Source organism: Arachis stenosperma, chromosome 5 (genome assembly GCF_014773155.1).
Source record: "Arachis stenosperma cultivar V10309 chromosome 5, arast.V10309.gnm1.PFL2, whole genome shotgun sequence".
Lineage (NCBI taxonomy): Eukaryota > Viridiplantae > Streptophyta > Magnoliopsida > Fabales > Fabaceae > Arachis > Arachis stenosperma.
In genome coordinates this window covers 95,888,112-95,901,995 of record NC_080381.1, presented here as the reverse complement: position 1 = coordinate 95,901,995, position 13,884 = coordinate 95,888,112, and the positions used below count along the sequence as shown (strand labels likewise).

The following is a 13,884-nucleotide window of genomic DNA, read 5'->3' as shown; positions in this document are numbered from 1 at the left end:
GGCCACCTGATGAGCGGATAATTTATACGCTTTTTGGCATTGTTTTTAGGTAGTTTTTAGTAGGATCTAGCTACCTTTTGGGATGCTTTTATTTGTTTTTATGAAAAATTCACATTTCTGGACTTTACTATAAGTCTGTGTATTTTTCTATGATTTTAGGTATTTTCTGGCTGAAACTGAGGGACCTGAGCAAAAATCTAATAGGAAGCTGAAAAGGACTACAGATGCGGTTGGATTCTGACCTCTCTGCACTCGAAATAGTTTTTCTGGAGCTACAGAACTCCAAATGGTGCGATTCCAATTGCGTTTGAAAGTAGACATCTAGAACTTTCCAGAAATATATAATAGTTCATACTTCATTCAAGTTTAGGCGACGCAAACTGGCGTTCAACGCCAGTTCGATGCTGCAAACTGAAGTAAAACGCCAGAAGACATTACAAACCAGAGTTAAACGCCAAAAACACGTTACAACTTGGCGTTTAACTCCAAGAGAAGCATCTGCACGTGTAAAGCTCAAGCTCAGCCCCAGCACACATCAAAGTGGGCCCCAAAAGTGGATTTCCTCACTTAGACTTATTTCTGTAAACCCTAGTAACTAATTTAGTATAAATAGAACTTTTTACTATTGTATTTACATCTTTGGATTATCTTTTGATCCTTTGATCACGTATTGGGGGCTGGCCTCTCGGCCATGCCTGGACCTTGTTCTTATGTATTTTCAACGGTGGAGTTTCTACACACCATAGATTAAGGTGTGGAGCTCTGCTGTACCTCGAGAATTAATGCAAAGTACTACTGTTTTTGTATTCAACTCTTATTTATTTCTATTCTAAGATATCCATTCGCTCCTAAGAACTTGATGAATGTGATGATTATGTTACACTCATCATCATTCTCACCTATGAACGCGTGCCTGACAACCACTTCCATTCTACAAGTAAACAAGCTAGAATGAGTATCTCTTGGGTTCCTTAACCAGAATCTTCGTGGTATAAGATAGAATCCATTGGCAGCATTCTTGAGAATCCAGAAAGTCTAAACCTTGTCTGTGGTATTCCGAGTAGGATTTAGGGATTGAATGACTGTGACGAGCTTCAATCTCGCGAGTGTTGGGCGCAGTGACAGACGCAAAAGGATCAATGGATCCTATTCCAGCATGATCGAGAACCGACAGATGATTAGCAGTGCTGTGACAGAGCAGGTGGACCATTTTCACTGAGACGATGGATGGTAGCCATTGACAACGGTGATCCCCAACATACAGCTTGTCATGGAAAGGAATATGCACGATTGGATGGAGACAGCCGGAAAGCAGACGTTCAAAGAGCCATACAGCACCTTCATACGCTTATTTGAAATTCCCACCAATGAACTACATAAGTATCCTTATCCTTATTTTATTCTTTATTTATCTTTATTTTCAAAAACCATTATAACCATTAGAATCCGCCTGACTGAGATTTACAAGATAACCATAGCTTGAACCATACCAATAATCTCCGTGGGATCGATCCTTACTCACGTAAGGTTTATTACTTGGACGACCCAGTGCACTTGCTGGTTAGTGATGCGAAGTTGTGAAGAAAGTGCTGAGTTTATAAACGCGCATACCAAATTGAGCGCCATTGTTAGAGATCACAATTTTGTGCACCAAGTTTTTAGCACCGTTGCCAGGGATTGTTGATTTTGGACAACTGACGGTTCATCTTGTTGCTCAGATTAGGTAATTTTAATTTCAAAAAGTTTTAAAAAAATTTTCAAACTTTTCTTCTTTTTCGTTTTTCCAATAATAATTTTCGAAAAAAAAAACAAAAAAATTAATAAAATCATAAAAACCAAAAAAAAAAAATATTTTGTGTTTCTTGTTTGAGTCTATAGTCAAATTTTAAGTTTGGTGTCGATTGCATATTTTTACTTTTTTCTCAAAATTTTCGAAAAATTCATGCATGTGTTCTTCATGATCTTCAAGTTGTTCTTCAGAAGTCTTCTTATTCGATCTTCATATTTTCTTGTTTTGTGTCTTTTGTTGTTTTTCATATGCATTTTTGCATTCATAGTGTCTAAACATGAAAAGTTTCTAAGTTTGGTGTCTTGCATGTTTTTCTTTTCTTGAAAATTTTTCAAAAATAAGTTCTTGATGTTCATCATGATCATCAAAGTGTTCTTGGTGTTCATCTTGACATTCATAGTGTTCTTGCATGCATCATGTGTTTTGATTCATAATTTTCATGTTGTGAGTCATTTTTGTGTTTTTCTCTAAAAATTAAAAAAATAAAAAAATTATCTTTTCCTTTTTTCTCTCATAATTTTCGAAATCTTTGGGTTGACTTAGTCAAAAATTTTTAAAATTAGTTGTTTCTTATTAGTCAAGTCAAGATTTCAATTTCAAAAATCCTATCTTTTCAAAATCTTTTTCAAAAATCAAATCTTTTTTATTTTTCTTTTATGATTTTCGAAAATTTAAAAAATATTTTTCAAAATATTTTTCTTAATTTTATTTCACAAGTTTCGAAAACTTTACTAACAATTAATGTGATTGATTAAAAAATTTGAAGTTTGTTATTTTCTTGTTAAGAAAGGTTCAATCTTTAAATTCTAGAATTACATCTTTTAGTTTCTTGTTAGTCAAGAAATCAATTTTAATTTTGAAAATCAAATCTTTTCAACCATATCTTTTTAATCATATCTTTTTCAAAAATTTTATTTCAAAATCTTTTCTAACTTCTTATCTTTTCAAAATTGAATTTCAATTATTTTTCAACTAACTAATTGACTTTTTATTTGTTTCTTATCTTTTTCAAAACCTCCTAACTACTTTTCTCTCTCTAAATTTCGAAAATTCCCTCTTCTTTTTCAAAATTCTTTTAATTAACTAATTGTTTCAAATTTTAATTTTAATAGTACTTCTTCTCTCAATTTTCGAAAATCACTAACTATTTTTCAAAAACAATTTTTGAATTCCTCTCTCTCTCATCTTCTTCTATTTATTTATTCATTTACCAACTCTTCTCTTCATCTAAAAATTCAAACCCTCTCTTCTCCTCTGTGTTTGAATTTTTCTCATCCTTCTTCTATTCTTTTCTTCTTCTACTCACATAAAGGAATCTCTATACTGTGACATAGAGGATTCCTCTTCCTTTTCTGTTCTCTTTAGTTTCATATGAGCAGGAGCAAGGACAAGGACATTCTTGTTGAAGCAGATCCTAAACCTGAAAGGACTCTAACGAGGAAGCAAAGGGAAGCTAAAGCATAACCCTATATAGAGGACTTAACAGAAACATTCAAAAAAGAAGAAGACAAGGCAGCCGAAAATAACAACAATGCCAGGAAGATGCTTGGTGACTTCACTGCACCAAATTCCAACTTACATGGAAGAAGCATCTCAATCCCTGCCATTGGAGCAAACAATTTTGAGCTAAAGCCTCAATTAGTTTATCTGATGCAACAGAATTGCAAGTTTTATGGACTTCCATCAGAAGATCCTTTTCAGTTCTTAAATGAATTCTTGCAGATCTATAATACTGTTAAGACCAATGGGGTTGATCCTGAGGTCTACAGGCTTATGCTTTTCCTTTTTGCTGTAAGAGACAGAGCTAGAGTATGGTTGGACTCTCAACCTAAAGACAGCCTGAACTCTTGGGATAAGTTGGTCACGGCTTTCTTAGCCAAGTTCTTTCCTCCTCAAAAGCTGAGCAAGCTTAGAGTGGATGTTCAAATCTTCAGACAAAAAGAAGGTGAATCCCTCTATGAAGCTTGGGAGAGATACAAACAACTGACGAAAAAGTGTCCTTCTGACATGCTTTCAGAATGGACCATCCTGGATATATTCTATGATGGTCTGTCTGAATTGTCTAAGATATCATTGGACCATTCTGCAGGTGGATCTATTCACCTAAAGAAAACGCCTGCAGAAGCTCAGGAACTCATTGACATGGTTGCAAATAACCAGTTCATGTACACTTCTGAAAGGTATCCTGTGAGTAATGGGACGCCTCAGAGGAAGGGAGTTCTTGAAATTGATGCTCTGAATGCCATACTGGCTCAGAACAAAATATTGACTCAGCAAGTCAACATGATATCTTAGAGTCTGAATGGATTGCAACATGCATCCAACAGTACCAAAAAAGCATCTTCTGAAAAAGAAGCTTATGATCCTGAAAACCCTGCAATGGCAGAGGTAAATTACATGGGTGAAGCCTTTGGCAACACCTATAACCCCTCATGGAGAAATCATCCAAATTTTTCATGGAAGGATCAACAAAAGCCTCAACAAGGCTTTAATAATGGTGGAAGAAACAGGTTTAGCAATAGCAAGCCTTTTCTATCATCTTCTCAGCAACAGACAGAGAATTCTGAGCAGAGCCCCTCTAGCTTAGCAAACATAGTCTCTGATCTATCTAAGGCCACTTTAAGTTTCATGAGTGAAACAAGGTCCTCCATTAGGAATTTGGAGGCACAAGTGGGTCAGCTGAGTAAGAAAATCGCTGACACCCCTCCTAGTACTCTCCCAAGCAATACATAAGAGAATCCAAAAGGAGAGTTTAAGGCCATTGATATAATCAATATGGCTGAATGCACAAAGGAGGAGAAGGACGTGAATCCCAGTGAGGAAGACCTCCTGGGACGTCCTCTGAACAAAAAGGAGTTCCAAACTGAGGAACCTAAGGAATCTGAGGCTAACCTAGAGACCATAGAGATTCTATTGAACCTCCTTTTACCATTCATGAGCTTTGAGAACTATTCTTCCTCTGAAGAGGATGAAAATGTAACTTAAGAGCAAGTTGCTCAATATCTAGGAGCCATCATGAAGCTGGATGCCAAGTTATTTGGTAATGAGACTTGGGAAGGTGAACATCCCTTGCTCATTAGTGAACTAGATACATGGGCTCAGCAAACTCTACCTCAAAAGAAATAAGATCCTGGTAAATTCTTAATATCCTGTACCATAGGCACCATGACCTTTGAGAAGGCTCTATGTGACCTAGGGTTAGGTATAAATCTTATCCCACTCTCTGTAATGGAGAAATTGGGATCTTTGAGGTACAAGCTGCAAGAATCTCATTAGAGATGGCACATAAGTCAATAAAACAAGGTTATGGATTGGTAGAGGACGTGTTAGTAAAGGTTACAGGCCTGTACATCCCTGCTGATTTCATAATAGACACTGGGAAGGATGAGAATGAATCCATCATTCTTGGAAGACCCTTCTGGTGCACGAAATTGCAATCACACTTTTGCAATCCCGCACAACTAACCAGCAAGTGCACTGGGTCATCCAAGTAATACCTTGCGTGAGCAAGGGTCGATCCCACGGAGATTGTCGGCTTGAAGCAAGCTATGGTTATCTTGTAAATCTTAGTTAGGATATCAGAAATTATCAGGATTGATTGTAAAAAGCAAACGAACATGAAATGGTTACTTGTATTGCAGCAATGGAGAATAGGTTGGGGTTTTGGAGATGCTCCATCTTCTGAATCTTTGCTTTCCTACTGTCTTCTTCATCAAACACGCAAGGCTCCTTCCATGGCAAGCTGTATGTAGGGTTTCACCGTTGTCAGTGGCTACCTCCCATCCTCTCAGTGAAAATGTTCCTATGCTCTGTCACAGCATATGGCTAATCAGCTGTCGGTTCTCGGTCAGGCCGGAATAGAATCCAGTGATTCTTTTGCGTCTGTCACTAACGCCCCGCCTGCTAGGAGTTTGAAGCACATCACAGTCATTCAATCATTGAATCCTACTCAGAATACCACAGACAAGGTTTAGACCTTCCGGATTCTCTTGAATGCCGCCATCAGTTCTAGCTTATACCACGAAGATTCTGGTTAAGGAATCCAAGAGATATCTACTCAATCTAAGGTAGAACGGAGGTGGTTGTCAGGCACACGTTCATAGTTGAGAATATGATGAGTGTCACGGATCATCACATTCATCCGGGTTAAGAACAAGTGATATCTTAGAATGGAAGCAAGCATGATTGAATAAGAAACAGTAGTAATTGCATTAATCCATCAAGACACAACAGAGCTCCTCACCCCCAACCATGGGGTTTAGAGACTCATACTGTGGAAGGTACACAAAGAAACGTGTAAAGTGTCATGAGGTACAGATACAATGTCAAAAGATCCTATTAATAGTAAACTAGTAACCTAAGGTTTACAGAAATGAGTAAATGACAGAAAAATCCACTTCCGGGCCCACTTGGTGTGTGCTTGGGCTGAGCATTGAAGCTTTCAAGTGTAGAGACCTTTTCTGGAGTTAAACGCCAGCTTTCATGACAGTTTGGGCGTTTAACTCCAAGTTTTATGCCAGTTCCAGCGTTAAACGTTGGAATTTCTGAGGCTGATTTGTCACGCCGGTTTGGGCCATCAAATCTTAGGCAAAGTATGGACTATCATATATTGCTGGAAAGCCCAAGATGTCTACTTTCCAATGCCGTTGAGAGCGCGCCAATTGGGCTTCTGTAGCTCCAGAAAATCTACTTCGAGTGCAGGGAGGTCAGAATCCAACAGCATCTGCAGTCCTTTTTAGTCTCTGAATCAGATTTTTGCTCAGGACCCTCAATTTCAGCCAGAAAATACCTGAAATCACAGAAAAACACACAAACTCATAGTAAAAGTCCAGAAACGTGAATTTTAACTAAAAACTAATAAAAATATACTAAAAACTAACTAGATCATACTAAAAACATACTAAAAACAATGCCAAAAAGGGTACAAATTATCAGCTCATCACAACACCAAACTTAAATTGTTGCTTGTCCCCAAGCAACTGAAAATCAAAATAGGATAAAAAGAAGAGAATATACTATAGACTCCAAAATATCAAAGAAACATAGTTCCAATTAGATGAGCGGACTAGTAGCTTTTTGCCTCCGAACAGTTTTGGCATCTCACTCTATCCTTTGAAGTTCAGAATGATTGGCATCTATAAGAACTCAGAACTCAGATAGTGTTATTGATTCTCCTAGTTAAGTATAATGATTCTTGAACATAGCTAGTGTATGAGTCTTGGCTGTGGCCCAAAGCACTCTGTCTTCCAGTATTACCACCGGATACATACATGCCACAGACACATAATTGGGTGAACCTTTTTAGATTGTGACTCAGCTTTGCTAGAGTCCCCAATTAGAGGTGTCCAGGGTTCTTAAGCACACTCTTTTTGCCTTGGTTCACAACTTTATTATTTATTATTTTTTTTTCTTTTCTTCTCTTTTTTTTTCACTGCTTTTTTTTGCTTCAAGAATCACTTTGATGATTTTTCAGATTCTCAATAACAGTTCTCCTTTTCCATCATTCTTTCAAGAGCCAACAATTTTAACATTCTTAAAACAACAAATTCAAAAGACACATGCACTGTTCAAGCATTCATTCGGAAAACAAAAATTACTGTCACCACATCAAACTAATTCAACTAGTTTCAAGGATAAATTTCGAAATCCTGTACTTCTTGTTCTTTTGTGATTAAAGCATTTTTCATTTAAGAGAGGTGATGGATTCATAGGACATTCATAACTTTAAGGCATAAATTTTATTAATTATGAATTAAGAACAAGACTCAAATATAGATATAAGATGAGACTAAAAAAATAAAAATAGGAATAGAAAACAAAAGAAAAACGCAAAAATAGGCTCCTAATGATAGAGGTTTCCACAGAGTTAGGACTCAACAACTTTGATTTTGAGAAGTGGATGCTCCCTCAGCTTGAGAGGAGAGCTTTTGGCATTTCATCTCTTGGAGTTCACGCCCCTGCTTCTCTTGTTCCTTCATCAATTTGCAGAGCATGCAGTTCTGATTCTGCTGTTCTTCCTTCAGTTGCTCCATAGTTTCTTGCAACTTGGTGATAGATGCTTCTAGGCTGGCCCAGTAGACAATTTCAGGGAATTCAGGGAGGAACTCCTGCGCCCTCCTTTTGATAGAGTTGTCTTGCATTTGTCCTTCCATTGACTTCTTGGTGATTGGATGTTCAATGGGTATGAATTCATCTACTCCCATCTTCACCCCAGCCTTTTTACAGAGCAAGGAGATCAAGCTTGGGTAAGCCAATTTGGCTTCAGTGGAATTCTTATTTGCAATTGTGTAGATCTCACAAGCAATCACATGATGAACCTCCACTTCTCTTCCAAGCATGATGCAATAAATCATTACTGCTCTCTTGATGGTGACCTCAGAACGGTTGCTAGTGGGTAGTATGGAGCGCCCAATAAAGTCTAGCCAACCTCTTGCAATTGGTTTGAGGTCTCCCCTCTTGAGTTGGTTTGGGACACCCTTAGAATTGGTTATCCATTTAGTTCCAGGGAGGCATATGTCCTCTAGAACTTGATCCAACCCTTTATCTGCTCTCACCATCCTCCTATTAAAGGATTCAGGATCATCTTGCAGTTGAGGTAATTTGAAGATTTCTCTAATTTTGTCCAGATGAAAGTACATAACTTTCCCTCTGACCATGGTTCTGTAGGTATGGTAAGCAGTTCCAGTCATTCTCTTCTTATCTGTTAGCCACAGATTTGAGTAAAATTCCTGAACCATGTTCCTTCCAACCTTTATCTCAGGATTGGTTAGAACTTCCCATCCTCTGTTTCGAATTTGCTCTTGGATCCCTGGATATTCATCTTCTTTCAGATCAAACTTCACTTCCGGGATCACTGACCTCAGACCCATTATCTTGTGATAATGGTCTTCATGTTCTTTGGTTAAGAACTCTCTTGGTTCCAAAGATTCTTTGGATTATTCTCTTTCTTTCCTCTTAAATTGGTTTGTTTTCCTTTAGGAGCCATGATCTTGATGAATCTTGGCTTAGTGATCACGGAAAAGCACACCAAACTTAGAGGTTTGCTTGTCCTCAAGCAAAAGAAAGGAGGAGAGAAGAGAGAGGAAGAGAAAATTCGAATGGTGTGGTGGAATGAGGGGGACAAACGTGTATTATAAGGTGGGGGGGGGAAGATTATTTCGAAAAGAAAGAAAAATTGAAAGGAGATTTGAGGAGATATGGAAAGAATTGAGAGAAAGGTGGTTTTTTTGAACAATATTGGAATGATTTGAAATAGATTTGAAGAATGGTTTTGATTTTGAAGATTTGAAAGTGAATGATGAATGGTTGAAGTGTGATTTTGTAGAAAAGTATGGGTAAGAAAAGGAAAGTTTGAAAAAAATTTGGTTTGAAAACAAAATTGTGGTCCCCCCACCTTTCTGGCGTTAAACGCCCAGAATGACACCCATTCTGGATTAACGCCCATTTGATGCCCCTTTTGGGCGTTTAACGCCCAGCCAGGTGCCCTGGCTGGCGTTAAATGCCTGAATTCCTTTATCACTGGGCGTTTTTCCAAAACGCCCAGGATGCTACACACTGGCGTTAAACGCCCAGAATGGTGCCCATTCTGGCGTTTAACGCCCAAAATGGCACCATTCCTGGCGTTAAACGCCCAGAATGGTACCCATTCTGGCGTTTAACGCCCAAAATGCCCCTTACTGCGTTTTTCGCCAGTAAGCTCATTTTCTCTGCTTTTTGAGCTGAATCCTTCTGTAACTCTGTGAATTCCTCATTTTGATACTTGCCTCTGTAAGAACAAACATATAACCTCCTAATGACTGGGTTGCCTCCCAGCAAGCGCTCTTTACTGTCTTTAGCTGGACTTTCACTGAGAATCATTCAGGTCTCAGTTTGAGCATTCCTGCTCAAAATTGCCTTCAAGATAATGCTTGATTCTCTGTCCATTAACAATGAACTTTTTGTCAGAATCAATATCCTGAAGCTCAACATATCCATATGGTGAAACTCCTGTAATCACATACGGACCCTCCACGGGATTTGAGTTTCCTGGAAACAATTTGAGTCTAGAGTTGAAGAGCAGAACTTTTTGTCCTGGCTCAAAGACTCTGGTTGACAACTTTTTGTCATGCCATTCTTTGCCTTTCCTTATAAATTTTTGCATTTTCAAAGGCATTGAGTCTAAACTCCTCTAGCTCATTTAGCTGGAGTAATCTTTTTAACCAGCTAACTGTGCATCCATGTTTAGGAACTGGTTGCCCAATAGGCTTTATGTTCCAGTTCCACGGGCAGATGACAGGCCTTCCCATACACCAATTGGTATGGAGAGGTTCCTATAGGAGTCTTGAATGCTGTTCTGTATGCCCACAGAGCATCATCCAAGCTCTTTGCCCAATCCTTTCTCCGGGCTATCACAGTCCGTTCTAGGATTCTTTTAGCTATCTGTTAGAGACTTCAGCTTGCCCATTTGTTGTGGATGATACGGAGTTGCCACTTTATGGCTGATTCCATATCTAACCATAGCAGAGTATAGCTGTTTATTGCAGAAATGAGTGCCCCCATCACTGATTAGTACTCTGGGAACACCAAACTGCTGAAGATGTGTTTCTGGAGGAATTTTAGCACAGTTTTGGTATCATTAGTGGGTGTAGCAATTGCTTCTACCCACTTAGATACGTAGTCCACTGCCACCAGAATGTAAGTGTTTGAGTATGATGGTGGGAATGGACCATGAAGTCAATTCCCATACATCAAACAATTCTATCTCTAATACCCTTGTTGAGGCATGGCATATCCGTGAGGCAAGTTACCAGCTCTTTGGCAATTGTCACAGTTTCGCACAAACTCTCGGGAATCTTATAGAGAGTAGGCCAGTAGAAGCCACATTGGAGGACTTTATTGGCTGTTCGCTCACTTCCAAAATGCTCCGTACTGTGATCCATGGCAATGCCATAGGATCCTTTGTGCTTCTTCTCTGGGTACACATCTGCGGATTACTCCATCTGCACATCTCTTAAAGAGATATGGTTCATCCCAGAGGTAGTACTTGGCATCTGAAATTAATTTTCTTTGCACTTTGCTGTACTCCTGGGGTATGAACCTCACAGCTTTATAATTTGCAATATCTGCAAACCAAGGAGCTTCCTGAATGGCAAAGAGTTGTCATCTGGGAAAGTCTCAGAGATCTCAGTAGAAGGGAGGGACGCCCAGCTACTGGTCTATTCGGGACAGATGATCAGCTACTTGGTTCTCTGTCCCTTTTCTGTCTCTTATTCTATATCAAACTCTTGCAGAAGCAACACCCATCTTATTAGCCTGGGTTTTGAATCCTGCTTTGTGAGTAAGTATTTAAGAGCAGCATGGTCAGTGTACACAATCACTTTGGATCCTACTAGATAAGATCTAAACTTGTCAATGGCATAGACCACTGCAAGTAGTTCTTTTTCTGGGGTTGTGTATTCTTCTGTGCATCATTTAGAACACGGCTAGCATAATAAATGACATGCAGAAGTTTGTTATGCCTCTGTCCCAACACTGCACCAATGGCATGATCACTGGCATCACATTAATTCAAATGGCAATGTCCAATCTGGTGCAAAGATGACTGGTGATGTGACCAGCTTAGCTTTCAGGGTCTCAAATGCCTGCAGACACTGTGTGTCAAACACAAATGGTGTGTCAGCAGCTAGCAGGTTACTTAAAGGTTTTGCAATTTTCGAAAAAATCCTTTATAAACCTTCTGTAGAATCCTGCATGCCCAGAAAGCTTGATTGCCTTAACATTGGCAGGTGGTGGTAATTTTTCAATTACCTCTACCTTTGCCTTATCCACCTCTATTGCTTGAAATTATGCCCAAGGACAATTCCTTCAGTCACCATAAAGTGACATTTCTCCCAGTTTAAAACCAGGTTAGTCTCTTGGCACCTTTTCAGGACAAGTGCTAGGTGATTAAGACAGGAGTTGAATGAGTCTCCATATACTGAAAGTCGTCCATGAAGACTTCCAGAAATTTCTCTACCATATCTGAGAAGATAGAGAGCATGCACCTCTGAAAGGTTGCAGGCGCATTGCACAGACCAAAAGGCATCCTCCTATAGGCAAACACGCCAGAAGGGCAAGTAAATGCTGTTTCTCTTGGTCTTGAGGATCTACTGCAATTTGGTTGTAACCTGAATAGCCATCCAAAAAGCAGTAATAATCATGACCAGCTAGTCTTTCTAGCATTTGGTCTATGAATGGTAAAGGAAAATGATCCTTTCTGGTGGCTGTATTGAGTCTTCTGTAGTCAATACACATACGCCACCCTGTGACTGTTCTTGTAGGAACCAGTTCATTTTTTCATTATGAACCACTGTCATGCCTCCCTTTTTGGGGACAACTTGGACAGGGCTCACCCAGGGGCTATCAGAAATAGGATAAATAATCCCAGCCTAGTAATTTAGTGACCTCTTTCTGCACCACTTCCTTCATGGCTGGATTTAGCCTCCTCTGTGGTTGGACACTGGTTTGGCATTATTCTCAAACAGGATCGTGTGCATGCATCTAGCTGGGCTAATGCCCTTAAGATCACTTATGGACCCAAGAGCTGTCTTGTGTGTCCTCAGCACTTGAATCAGTGCTTCTCTTCCTGTGGATTTAAAGCAGAGCTTATAATCACTGGAAAAGTTTCACCCCCTTCCAGAAATGCATATTTCAGGGAAGGTGGTAGTGGTTTGAGTTCAGGTTTGGGAGGTTTATCCTCCTCCTGAGGAATTTCGAAAATTCCTTTGCTTCCTCTAGTTCTTCTTGATCAGGTTGAGCATCCTTGAAGATGTCATCAAGCTCTGATTCTAGGCTTTCAGCCATATTGATCTCTTCTACCAGAGAGTCAATGATGTCAGCGCCCATGCAGTCATTTGGTGTGTCTGGATGCTGCATAGCTTTTACAGCATTTAACTTGAACTCATCCTCATTGACTCTCAAGGTTACTTCCCCTTTTTGTACATCAATGAGAGTTCGTCCAGTTGCTAGGAATGGTCTTCCTAGAATGAGAGTTGCACTCTTGTGCTCCTCCATTTCCAGCACACAAGTCAGTGGAAAGGAAATGGCCCAACCTTGACAATCATATCCTCTATTATGCCTGATGGATGTTTAATGGAGCCATCATCAAGTTGGAGGCATATCCTGGTTGGTTTGACTTCTCTAGTCAACCCAAGCTTTCTGATAGTGGATGCAGGTATTAGATTGATGCTTGCTCCAAGATCACATAGGGCTGTCTTGGTGCAAGTGCCTTCTAATGTGCATGGTATCAGAAAGCTTCCAGGATCTTGAAGCTTTTCTGGTAAGCTTTTCAGAATGACTGCACTGCATTCTTCAGTGAGAAACACTTTTTCAGTTTCTCTCCAATCCTTCTTATGACTTAAGATTTCCTTCATGAACTTAGCATAAGAAGGTATTTGGTCAAGTGCCTCTGCAAATGGAATCTTTATTTCAAGAGTCCTTAAATAGTCTGCAAAGTGGGCAAATTGCTTATCCTGTTTCGCTTTGCGGAGTTTCTGAGGATAAGGCATCTTGGCTTGATATTCTTCAACCTTAGATGCTGCAGGTTTATTCCTTACAGAAGTGGTTGAAGAAGCCTTTTTAGAGGGATTACTGTCAGCACTCTCAGGTGTCTGATCTTCCCTTGGCGTTTGAACGCCAGGAATGGGTGAAGTTTGGGCGTTAAACGCCAACTTCTCTCCCCTTTCTGGCGTTTGAACGCCAGAACTGGGCAAGGAATGGGCGTTTAACGCCAACTTTCCTTCCCTTTCTGGCGTTTGAACGCCAATAACATTCCTCTCTGGGCTCTTACTGTCCTCAGAGGGATTTTGAACAGTGGGTTGGTTATCCTCTGTCAATTGTTCCCTGTTTGGCTTTTTGTTTTTTTGAGCAGTGGTATTCAGTGTCTTCCCACTCCTTAGTTGAACTGCTTGACACTCCTCTGTTATCTGTTTAGATATTTGCTGTTTTGCCTGATTCAACTGTAGTTCTATGCTCTTGTTAGCAACTTTAGTTTCATGGAGCATCTCTTTAAATTCTGCTAACTGTTCTGTCATCAAGAGCAATTGTTGATTAAGCTCAATTATCTGTCTTGAGGATTA

The 13,884-nt window shown here is 39.5% G+C and overlaps 1 non-coding gene across 1 annotated transcript; it reads right to left on the bottom strand.

Moving 5' to 3' along the window:
• Nucleotides 1–3,694: 3,694 nt before the first annotated feature.
• On the bottom strand, nucleotides 3,695–3,802 carry LOC130984189 (small nucleolar RNA R71). The gene has a single exon (XR_009088139.1). It is a non-coding gene; the product is annotated as a small nucleolar RNA R71 (small nucleolar RNA).
• Nucleotides 3,803–13,884: the final 10,082 nt, after the last annotated feature.